The 12,374-nt window shown below is 46.9% G+C and overlaps 1 protein-coding gene across 1 annotated transcript in view; it reads right to left on the bottom strand.

The window, feature by feature from the left end:
- LOC113489119 (immunoglobulin kappa light chain-like) overlaps positions 1–12,374 on the bottom strand; it is a 116,715-nt gene that overhangs the window by 54,022 nt on the left and 50,319 nt on the right. The window lies entirely within an intron of this gene.

Here is a 12,374-nt window from a genome sequence, read left to right as displayed (position 1 = left end):
AGTGGCTGTTAAAGTGTAAAGGTGTTGTTGCAGATTGATCAAATCCTTCATGATGATTGTTTTTTACATTATTAGCACTATCTTGACCTTGATGGCAAGAGATGGACTCAATCTCTGAGACTCTGCAGCTTCAAGAGCCAACTCCTCCCTTTTCTAACACAGGAGAGGCAGGCTGAGTCTGTGCCCATCGGGATGGGAAATGGAGGTTCCCCCAATGACAGTGACAAAGGCTGGCACCAAAAGAAGGCACTTGCTTCACCTGAGGTTTTGCAACTACAGAATAGATTCAGTGCTGTCATAGAAAAGGGGTTGGGAGCTCTGTCAAATGAGGTGTCGGAGCCCATTGACCATGAGCCACACAGGAGCACCAGGAAAAGTGTTGAGTGCTAGTGATGGAAGGCTCTCTGTTGCAAGGAACAGAAGCCCCCTCTGACAGCTGGACCTGTCACCTAAGGAGGTTTACTCCTCACCATGGACTAGGAATGGGGATATTGTTAAAAGACTTGCAGAATTTACTACAGCTACAGACTATCACACCCTGCTCCTTTTCCATGTGAGTATTCGTTAATACTGCCAGAGAAATCCTGGAAAGTAGCAAGTAGACTCTGCGGGTGATGGTCAAAGGTATGGGTTCCCATGTGGGTTTTTCTTTGATCTTGCTGATGAGGCAGAGGGTGGTGAGGAGGAGTGGATGGGTCCTGCTGGTCAACAGCTGGTTGCACAGATGGCATAGGCAAAAGGGGCTTGGTTTCTATGACCATGGGACTCTTTGAGGATTAAGGACTGTTTGGGAGAGATGGGATACACCTGACTAAATGAGACAAAAACATCTTTGCCAACAGGCTGGCCAAACTGATAAGAAGAGCTTTGAACAAGGAATAACAGGGGATGAAGAGGATGTTCAATAGTCAAGTGAGAAAGTGTTTGGAAGGGTTGGTACAAAATGTATGAGGAGTGATATGAATAGGAGAAATTTCATAATTCATAAAAAAAATAAAAAGTTTGAAAGGGTGTGTACATAAAACTGTGTGTACATAAATAAGGAAGTATCTATGGGAAAAAGCCAGCCCTCGGACAGTTTCTGGGAGCTCGGCTAGTAGTTGCAGGATTCATTAACAACATAGAAATGGGGTGGAATCACTCATATGACCCAAGAACTGAAGTGCAGCTTAGGGCACATTGCCTGGGTTCCTCTCCCACATGGCCCGTTTTTAATTCTGCAACCTTGTTGCTGAGCAGTAGGATCATGGAGATGTGGTGGGCAGACTACAGAAGTCCTGCAAGGGATGAAGGCAGGCTGGGAAGGCGAGGGGGGTGGATTGCCCTTTCTGGGAGGGAGCAGCTGGAATGCATGGTTTTGTATCAGCCAGCTGATAGTGTATGGGTCAGGGTTAGATGGCGGATCAGCATGGATGACACTGTGGTGGGTAGCTACTACAGATCACCTGATCAGGAAGAAGAAGTAGATGAGGCCTTCTTCAGACACCTGGAAGAAGCCTTATGTTCACTGACCCTGGTCCTCATGGAGGACTTGAACTATGTCGAATGTCTGTTGGTGGGACAGCACAGCAGAGCACAAGCAAACAAGCAGTTTTCTGGAGTGTACTGATGAAATTTCCTGACACAAGTGACTGTTGAGCTGGATGTCCTACTTGCAAATGAGGAAGAGTTGGTGGTGTATGTGAAGGTCAGGGGCAGCCTTGGCTGCAGTGATCATGCAGTCTTTGAGCTCAGGATCCAGAGAGGAGGAAGCAATGCAAAAATCAGGACTGCAACCCTGGGCTTCAGGCGGGCAGAATTTGGGTTCTTCAGAGATCTGCTTGTAAGAATCCCATGGGTTACAGTCCTGGAAAGAGAAGAGATCTAGGAGAGCTGCTTGATTTTCAGATATTAGCTTCTTCAAGCTCAGGAATGGGTCATCTTGACAAAGCAAATGTGGTAGAAGGCCAAGATGATGAACAAGGTGCTCCTGAATAAACACATAAATGGTTAATACAAAGGAACCACATGTGATTCAAAGTCCTTGTTGTGATCTCTAGTACCTGGTAGATTCCTGGTGGGAAGTATCCTTTCTAGTCTCCTGCTCTAGTTCTTCATACATCTGCTCTGGAGACTTGGATATGAAGTTAAAAGGATCTTTGTTCTTACCAAAAATGTGGGAAAAAAATCTTACCTTCTCTGTGCTCTGAGACAAAGAGAAGAACATAATGCAAAGCTTAAATGGAAACATCTAAATACAGTAGGTTAATCCCCACTTGTTCAACTTGAGCTGACCGTCAGGTATCTAAAATGATGTGCCTGCAAGATCCAAGATCTGATGCTGAATGTTGTGGAAACAGGTTTTGCACAGAAAGGTCTTTCTGCTGCCTGAGTCATTCTGGGAATCAAATTTGTGTATGTTCATACAGTTGTCTGAGGAAAAAGAGACTACATAGGGCACCACATTTCCACCTTCAAGAGCAGCCAGTGAGTGAGAGAATTTGTGTACAGTGGTTCAGTCTTTTTCAATCACTGTGGTACGTAGTCCACACCATGGTAGACTGTTCTACAAAAACATTGCTTCTTTCAGTGCCAGGTGATGTCTCTTTTTCATGTCATTTGAAGAGCTGGATTTTATTTTCCTCTTCCTCTACACTGTTCTAATTCTGAACAATCTAATATTTCTCCAGAGAGGTTGCTATACACTAAAAATAACATTATCAGCATTGGGGTTTTTTTGGCAGATACGGTAGTATTAATCTCTCACTAAAATATTGCCTATACATGTCCAAAAGTAATGTTGTTCCTTTTGAGTTGTTAGAGCTCTTCTGACCTAAAGGATCCAATTAATGATTTGTCTTTTAACAAACATCAGAGAGTTAAGGTGAAATACTTTAAAGGATATCTGAGGACCAGATGCCCCAGTCTTATTAATTTTCATCTTAGTTTCATTCTACATTTCCTAACTACTTTTCAACCTTCAATTATTTATGTTCTCAAAGCCTATTTTCATGCCAAATAAAAAATAAGTCAATGTTTATGAATTGTCCAAAACTTATTTCGGTTTAGATGCTGGTAGTTTAATGGATTCTGTTTGCTTTGGTGGGCTAAAGTTGCTTATTTACTCAGGTATTTAATTTCTAATATTTCTTGTTTGAGGGTTATTTTTATAAGATCTTGAGAGTTTTTTTCCTGATTACATGCATCATTTTTTTCTCAGTTTCATTGATCTTGTGAACTAGATTATTTGATCACTGTCTTGGATACGCTTTGGACTTTTGATTTATTTATATGTGCCTTTAGCTGAGTTTGAAAGAGAGGAATATCTAGCTATGGTTCACTAAAGTTGGCTTTTAATTAGATTTTTATCTTACTTTAATGATTTTGATTAATGATTATCTGGAATTGTGGAGCAGTTTCTGAATCCTCAAACCCAGTTCTAAGACACAAAAGGAAATAGCATTTATTTCCTCCTGGTCACAAATATGCATTGTTCCATGCTGTATTACTCAACAGGTTTATTTGCATTATTGATGGTACCAAGGTGTATTTCTCATTTTCAATCACTGTTTTTAATAACCAGTACTGCTATATTTCCATTGTTAACACGGGCATGTTCATGTGCTCTTCCCTTTATTGTGTCAAATGGTTTTCTCTTCCTTATTGTCTCACTCCTCCAGGAAAGCTGTTGAGTTGACTGATGTGATACTTTCAGTCTCTTGAACTGTTGGTGGGACAAAGAGAAGAAGCTCTGAATACCTCCTGCAACAGGCCTGGGTACATACAGTTGTATCCCACATCCTTTGCTTTCAGCCAAAACTTCCCAGAGCAGGGCGACTGCACCCTGCTTGTCACTGAGATCTCAGATATAGTTAAACAGAATTTTGCCATGTGGGTAGCCACAGAAACACACCTGTCTTCACAGCCTCCCACAAGCCACATGCTCGGATTTGTTCGGTTTAAAAATCGAGTTCTGCCTTTGTTTTTTCTTCCTGTGTTCTGGTTCATCCCCTTCAAAAAATTGCAGGAGGCGCTCCAATACTGCCAGGGGGGTGTGTTAGAAAGAATGTTTAGGCTATTTGTGTTCCATGAGGTGATTCTGAAGACCTCTGCTTGAGTTATTCTTCAGAGGAAATGAGAGGCAGCCCCCCCTTTCTCTCGAAGAGTGTCCTAGGCAGATAAAGATACATTTTTCAGAACTAGCAAGTGGTTGTCTGAATTCCTTCAGCCCTTGCTGAAAGATCTATCCTGCTTCGTTCCAGAAGAAACTATCCTGGCCCTTCCAGTATAATTCTTCTTGTCCCCTCAAAAATCTCCATTTGTATTTTAACAAGTGTCCTTTTTTGGGAACAGGTCGCTCTGAGCCTAGCTCCCAGCACGTCCACCTGATTTCATTGTACATTTATAAGAGGTTGTGTCCATGGCTTTTATTGGCAAGGAGAGTTGGTCTGATTTAACCCCCCTCCTTCCAGTTCTGCCCTGGCCCTGCCTGTGTGTCAAGCACTGGGCCCTTTTCCAGCTCCTTGGTGCTGCAGAAATAGGTGACGGTGTCTGCAGCTGCTGGCGAGAGCACTCCCAGGGAGAGCTGGTTCCTGGAGGGGTCTGCAGAGCTGGTGACTTGTGTGTGGAAGGATGAAGCGATGTGCTGGAGTCATGGGAAAGGATGCTGCAACACCACAGTCTGGCTCACAGGAGTTTGACAGATCCAGTCCCAAGCGCAGCTGCTGTCGCTGATGCGTATACCAGAAATGTGGTGGGTAAGTGTGAGAGACTCTGAGACCTTCCCCATTGTGGGACCAGAGGCCTCTGCACCTGAGAAAGGGCACATATGACCCCAGGAGACAAGGATGAACAGGCAGGAACAGCTCAAGCAATTCATTTATCAATTCCACCACCTCTCTGAGCTCCACCTGCCGTGATCTCCAGGAGCCAGCAGACGCACAGACATGCTCACAAGGTCAGACTTCCCCTTTCTCCAGTGAGCTCTCAGATGGACCTCTGTACTTTCCCTGTTTCCTCTGCTCTCTTCTCAGAGAGCAATCTCTCTGGAACTAAGCCATGGCCAAAATCAGAGTAAGGCAATTCACATAGCTCACCAGCTGGGCCATGACTGGGAAGCTGTCCTTATGGGAACCGAAGGAAACAGCAAAACCTGCTTCCAAAGGTGAAGAGTGAAGAGGTTTCAGAGTGTGAGAGAAGTGAGGGTTGGAATGAGATATAGGAAGAAGGTAAGCAGAAGAGGTAGAGCAGAAGAGGAAGAACCAATTAAAGCATCCCTGTTAGAATCAGACACTTGAAAACTGCATGCTGTAACTCCATAACTCTCTGGGAGCAACACTGAACAGCTGTGGGAATAGTCTCCTTTCCAGCGCCAAGGCCAAAAGCTGGAACCCTGGCAGGAAGTTTGTGTTAATGCTCAGCTGCATTTCCTGTCCTCATGGGAACGACACAGAAGTAGCAGGCAGAGTCCCAGGGGTGCAGAGCATGCAGAGAAATAGGTGTCTCAAACCAGGAATTGTTCTGGGATACCATGACTCAACCTTGAAATGCTGCTGCATACTTCTTTGTAGTACTTGATGGACATCCACTCGAATTTGTCACCAGGTGCCTGACAGTACCACCAAATATCCAAATGCCTGGTGAAGCTGGATCCAGAGCAGGAGAGGAGCATGGAGTCCCTGGGCACTCACAGCCCTCCACAAGCCTCCCCAGCCTCAGCTGTGGTGCTCAGTGACAGGTCAAGAGGCAGTGTGCAGCCTAATATGACACTTTTTCACTCAGGATGATCGAGCACTGTCACAGGTTATCCAGAGAGCATGCTGGGTGTCCATGTTTGGCTCTATTTGCAAGCTGTCTGGAGATGGTCCTGGGCAACTGGCTCGAGATGACCATGCTGGCTTTGTGTGGCAGAGTTTTTGGTAGTGGCTGAGGGGTCTACAACAGTGGCCCTCTATCAGAAGTTTCTTAAAATCTCCCCTGGCTCCAAGTTGGACCCACCTCTGGCCAAGGCCAAGCCAGTTAGCAATGGTGACCATGCCTCTGTGATAACGTATTTAAGAAAGGAAACCTGAGCAGGGGTTGGAGACTTTGAGGATGAGTTACAAGAAGGACGCCTATGCAAACACCAAGGTTAGTGGAAGGAAGAATGAGAGAAGGTGTGCAGGAGCAGAGAGCCCTCCTGTATCCCGTGGTGAAACCCCCCCTCCCACCTGTGAAGGTCACCACAGGAGCAGAGATCTGTCTGTGACATATGGAGGACCCCCGGGCTCTGTGGGAAGAAGCAGCCTCCTCTGCTGAAGAAGTTCAGCACAGGGAGGGCTGCAACACGTGGAAGTGACTCACACTGGAACATCTCAAGAAGAATGCATCACATGAGGAGGACTCACATGAGAGAAGGTTTGTGGAAAACTGTCTCCTGTGAAAGAGACACCACGTGGAGCACGAGGGAGAATGCAGAAAAGTGCTTCCCTGCCACCTTGAAGAAAGAAGGGACAGACTGACTGAACTCCCTATCCCCTGTCCCTACACCCCTGGTGGAGGAAGCAGAAATACCCAGAAGAAAACTGAGCCTGTGAAGAAGGGAGGGGTAGGTAGAGGTGTTTTAAGATATGGTGACACTTCTCACTGTCCCATTCTGTCTGTTAAGTGTTGTGCTTGTTTTCTTCCCCTAACGAGCCTGTCTTTTCGCAGTGATGCTTAAATGGGTGAGCAACACCTCTCTGTCCTTACCTTGATTCCTGAGCCTTTTGATTCATTTTTCTCCTTCCCAGTGCTGGTGCAGAAGGGGTGAATGAATGGCTGCATAGTGCTCAATTGCCCTCTGGGTTCAAATAACAACAGTGTCCTGGCTTGAGCAGGGGGCTTGGGCTGAGGTGCCTTCCAACCCCCACCTTTCTGTGATTCTGTGAAGGACTCACAGGCACATGCTGATATGTGTCAGGGCAAAGGGGAAGACTGAAACTCGGGCTTTGCTCCTCCCCTGATGACTTCCAGAAACAGTGTTTTAAAGGAGCATGGAGTTAAACTTATTGTCCTCTTGTGGCTACAAGTTTCAGTGCTGGAACTCAAGAGAGAAATGTGCAAGTGATACAAATGTAATATGGGTGGGTAAAAAAGTAGCACACAGACTCAGGAGAGCTGTTCAGCTTGGTCATGTTTGCTGTATTTCTGGTGTTGATTCGCGGAAAAAAGACTCTACAACTCGAATCCAGTTCTACAGCTGGTATGTTTACTCCGGCCAGGGTGCAAGGTGATTTCTCCACAAAGCTTGCACCCCAACAGCACATTTTAACAAAAACTTAGTGTGGATATCCATATTCACTGGGTTACATCACACAAACATACATGTGCAGGAGTGAGGCTGGGTTAGTTAGAAAGGCTGACGTCAACAGTTTATGTCACCTTTGCACCTGCCCATTGCCTCCTGGTGGTCGTCTCCGGGGGGCTTTGGGAGGAAGGCTCCTAGTCTTTCTCACTTTGTTTTTCCCGGGAGCATGCACAGATTCTCTTGGCCAAGTTCTTGAATAACAAGAGTGTTTTTCAGACGGTTTACTTTCTACCTTATCTAAGAGAACCAATAAAACTTCTACCATTCATATATGGCTATCTTTACTCATTAGCAAAATTCCAACGAGTTAGAGCCACCTGTTCCTCAAGGCCAAAAGTATAATATTTTGCTGAACGTTGTAACCCTTTGTAGATTTTCACAGCGAAATGCTTTGTTTTGATGAACACAGCAGTCCTTGGTGAAATTCCACAGAACAGTCTGGGCAAGCAAGATTCTTAGCAATATTTAAAAAAATACTATAACTTGCTATAAGTAAGTAAATAAGGTGATAAGCAGTTTTCTATAAGTAAATAAATCTCAAAACAAGTAATCATTTATCTGTATCAGTGTTTAGTTTGCTGTTAGATCTTACAGCTCTCCTCTGAAGTTGCAGACACATGTGCATGCACATGTGACAAGAGTTGTACAACCCCGTACTCAAACCCAGACCCTGGCTGTGGAAGGATTGTGACTGAATTATTATTAATTTAAACTGATTTTAATGAATTTTGGTGTTTTGGATTTAATTAAGTGATTATTTAGAGTAACCATAGAATGAGTTATGCTGCTAGAAAGTCCTTTTAAAAGTCCCTGGCTAAGGCCACATAGGCTGGTAATAATCCTTAACCAGATTTCTATTCAACGAATAAGACTCATGACCTGGTACCGTTGTTAGACTGTTCAGGTAAGGACTGTTTATTGCCCTGTAGACCAGGTGTCATAAAAGATATGCTGTGAAAGGTCCTTGAAGCATGTTAGTATTGCCATGTAAGCCAAAGTCCTTGAGTCAAGGGCATTGGAGGGTCTTTCTTTTGAGTCAGTGGTCTGTGATGGCTGTAAAAGCCGCCCCCTGGCTCATTTCAGGACTCAAGTGCACGTGACTGTAAGAGGTGGGAATAAGAAAATGAGTTATTGGAGTTAACATGTTTATACATGAGAACTTGATTAATATGTATTAATGTTTCCTATATAATCAGCATGTTACACGAGTTAGGGGTGCGTTGTTGATGAGACGACTTCCCTGCGCACCTGGCCTTAATAAAAGAGTGTCTGCTTATCTACATCACACTAGTGTCAATAAGTGCTTTTATCTCCTTTGGTGACAGGATGAGCAAGAACATGCAGCCCCATTTGAGGGGCTGACTGCCTGCTTCCTGGAGACAGAGAGGCCTATTGCTGGCCACAGCCCGGTGCTGGGGGCAAGGTCCTGGACACAGTGGAGAGGACTGATGCAATTCCATTGGAAATGAGTGGTAGAGGCTCTCCCCTTCTCCCTCACAGCCACCCAAAGGCCCCTGCCAGGGAATTGCAGGGGGTACATGGCAACACGTTGGCAGTGCATGAGGTGAGGAGGAGAGACTAGAGGTCTTCCCCTAAGCAGGACACAAGAGGACTCCCAAAGCATTTCCAGCCCCCAAAGCTGCCTCTTCAAAGCTCTGGCTGCCCATCAGGCCTGATGCTGACCTTTGAAGCTCCCCAGAAATGGCATAAGAACAGGGAGCACAAGAGGAGCCAGTTTTGCTCCTGGAATGGTAGAAAACTTGAGACTGTAATGGACCTCTTAAAAAATGTCTAGCTTAACCCTTCTATTCCAAGCAGGGTCAGCAAGAGCATGTTTAATTGTCTCTTTAGGATGGAGTTAATTGCTTTCATAGCAGCCTCTATGGGCAGCTGCAGTTTTTGCTGACCAAAACCATGTTGATAACACACCAACGTTCTAGCTATGGCTGAACAGCACTTACGCAGTGTCAGGGCCTTCTCTGTTACTCACATTCCCCACCAGCTGTACAGCTGACTCCAACTAGACAAAGATATACTTTATACAACATGAAGTAGTGTGAAGCAGTAAATCTAGGGAAAGAAGAAGGAAGGGTGATATTTGGAGTTATGACCTTTGTCTTTCCTAAGTAACCATTATGCCTCATGAAGCTCTGTTTTCCTGGAAATGTCTAAACATCTGTCTGCCAATAGGAAGCAGAGAATTAATTCCTTTTTTGCTTGATTTGTATGTGCAGCTTTGACTTTACCTATTAAAGTATCTTTATTTCAACACAGGAGTCTTCTCACTTTTACCCTTCCAATTCTCTCCTCCATGTCATTGTGGGTAAATAAACAAGCTGGGGCTTAGCTGCCTATTGGGGTTAGGGACCATAGTCTGTCCCCAACCTTGTCCCATTCAGTTTTGAAGATATCCAGGAATGGAGACGACACAGCCTCGAGTATTTACACATGCTGACAAATCCCCCATGGCATTTTCTTCTCTACACTGAAGCAACACAGTTCCCTCGCTCTCTCCTTGTATGTCAGACACTTCCCTCTTCATCCCCATGGTCCTTCACTGCATTTGCTCTGATATGACTACGTCTTTCCAGAGATGGGGACACCAGGAGTGGACACAGACACCTACAGTCTCACCAGATCTGAGATTAAGAGCAGTCCAGACCAAGAGCAAAGTGTCAGGGGAAGGCGGTTATAGATATGTTGTTATTTCTCATTTTCTTACTCTGATTTGATTGGCAATAAATTAATATAGGGTCTCTTTGGCCTGTGGCAGTAAATGCTGGCTCATTTCCCTGTCCTATCTTGACGCACAAGATGCCACAAGTTCCCTTGCATGTGCCACTGCGTGACACCAGCTTTTGCTTAACAGCTGCCAGGAAGAAATGCTGAGAGATCTGTATTCCCTGTCAGTGGGTTCTCTGAGCTCTGTGCTGCAGAGCTGCTCCACGGTGTGCCAAGCACCACAGTAATACACTGCTTCATCCCCCTGCTTGGCTGCCTGGATCTGCAGTGTGGCTCTGTTCTGGGAGATCAACACTGTTCCCTTAAAGCGACCCTGGAAACCTTCTCCATAGGCATCCCCCTCCCGGTAAATCCAGTCCAGAGAGTGACGTGGCCCCTGCCGGTACCAGAACATGTCGTAGCTGTTCATACGGTCTCCACTCATGCTGCACTGGAAGGTGACTCCATCTCCCTCTCGCACAGCCACTTCCCTGATGTGTTGCTCCAAGGCCACCTGGCCAGTGACTGCTGCAGTGAGGAAGAACAAGCCATGATCACACCAAGATTCAGCAAGGGTCAGGGCAACACTGGTGGGGGCATTGTGCTGGCACTGGAACTGGAGGGGGACTAAATCATTCTCTGTGAATCCAGCTGACAGAGATGGGCAGAGGAATAGAGCTGGTATCAGCAATCAGGATTCTCGAGGGAGGAGACACCATGTTTCCCTCCCTCCTTTTCCCTCTCACACAAGGAACATTTTCTAATTTTCCCATTCAAAGCAGGAAGGTTTTGCACCATGGCAGACAAAGCCCTTTGGCTTTGCCAAGCTGGAATGGTGAGAGACCCACTGTGCTGTCCCTGAACCTGCTCTGAATGAGGAGGGACCTGCTCTGAAACAGGAGGGACAAGCACCTCTCCCAGACAAGTGGGGCCTGGGCCCTGTGCTGCCAACCTAAAACCTGGCCTTGGCAAGATGGGCTGCAGTGCCCCATGAGCCGAGTGTCCAGCCCAAGGGCAAAGCATTAGCCCCCCCGAGGTGGGAGCAGCAGGTGGGTGCCTGCCTGTCCGCACACTGCAGAGGAGGAGGGCTGGGCTGAGGGGCCTAACTCAGGGGGAGAAGAGGAGGAGGCCTCTTCCCACGGTACCCAGCTAGGATGGGGGAGGAGGTCGAGCCCCAGGCCGTCAGGCTGCCAGAGCTCAGCACAGCCCCACAGAGCAGAGCAGAGCACAGGGGCCTGCTCAGCTCCCGGGGGGAGCAGCACCCCTCCTTTCACTTACCTATGAGGAGCCATAACCCCATGCCCATGGCAGTCCACAGGGCCAGGCCCGCTCTGCCTCGCCTCTCTCCAGCTTCTCTCTGCCTGCAGAACAGCTCTGCCCACATCGTCCCTGCCCGTGCCTCTGTCACTGCACTCACTCCTGGTCCCTGCCAGTCCCTCCCTGCTCTGGGACAACAGTGAAGGCAAGAGGTGGGGGCTGGAGGAGCAGAAGCAGCTGAAGCTGTGGGTGCTCTCCCAGCTGTCTCTCACCCTGCAGGGTGCCAGAACAGAGCGCTCACTTGGCAGGAAAACCACTGCTGAGCAAAAGGTGAGGTCTTGCTGTGGGGCCACCCCCAACCTTCCTCTCTCTCAGGAAGGACAGCAGGGTGCTGCTGGGACCTCACAGCTGGCCCTGGGGGTGCCAGATTCTCCTTCCAGGGGTTCCGCGTCCCTTGCTGCTGCTCTGCTGTTCCTGCATGGAACCCCTCTGAGCCCAGCTCTGCTTGGACGGGGCACCCCGAGGCAGACAGGTTCTGCTTTCTGCTCCCTCCACTCTGCCCCTGCACCCTACTCCTCCTTTTGCTCCTTGTGCTAGTTTGAAAACAAACTAGTGGGAGACACCAAGTCAGAATAACAATTTAATAAGTAAAAAAAAAAATAAATAAAGGCAGATAACACTGAGTTAAACTAACAGAGTCAGGATACAACCTGACACCCTGTTAATCAGGGTGGTGGTAGCAGTCTGGTGGAATGGTGGCTGCAGTCCCCCCGAAGCGGTGATCCTGTAGAGAAAAAACAAAAAAGGAGATCTGCTCTTCCTCAGAAAAGTCCAGTGGTGGCTAAGCAGCTCCTGTCCTCTGGAAATCCAGTGGAAAGGAGAGGCCTCTGGTATTCAGAATCTCAGGTTATATCCAGGATGGAATGCTGGTGTTCTCCCTCTGGGTGGAGCATCTCACAATGGGATAATGAGTCATGCTGCATGGCATTGATGGGCCATTAACAGAAAGGTAGTCTGGAGGGGGGGGAGGCAAGGAAACACTGCCCCACCTGATTTCAACAGCTCATGAGGATGGTAATAGAATACACTG

This window comes from Athene cunicularia (genome assembly GCF_003259725.1).
Source record: "Athene cunicularia isolate RWA chromosome 27 unlocalized genomic scaffold, athCun1 chr27_part1, whole genome shotgun sequence".
NCBI lineage: Eukaryota > Metazoa > Chordata > Aves > Strigiformes > Strigidae > Athene > Athene cunicularia.
This window is presented reverse-complemented; position numbering and strand designations above follow the sequence as displayed.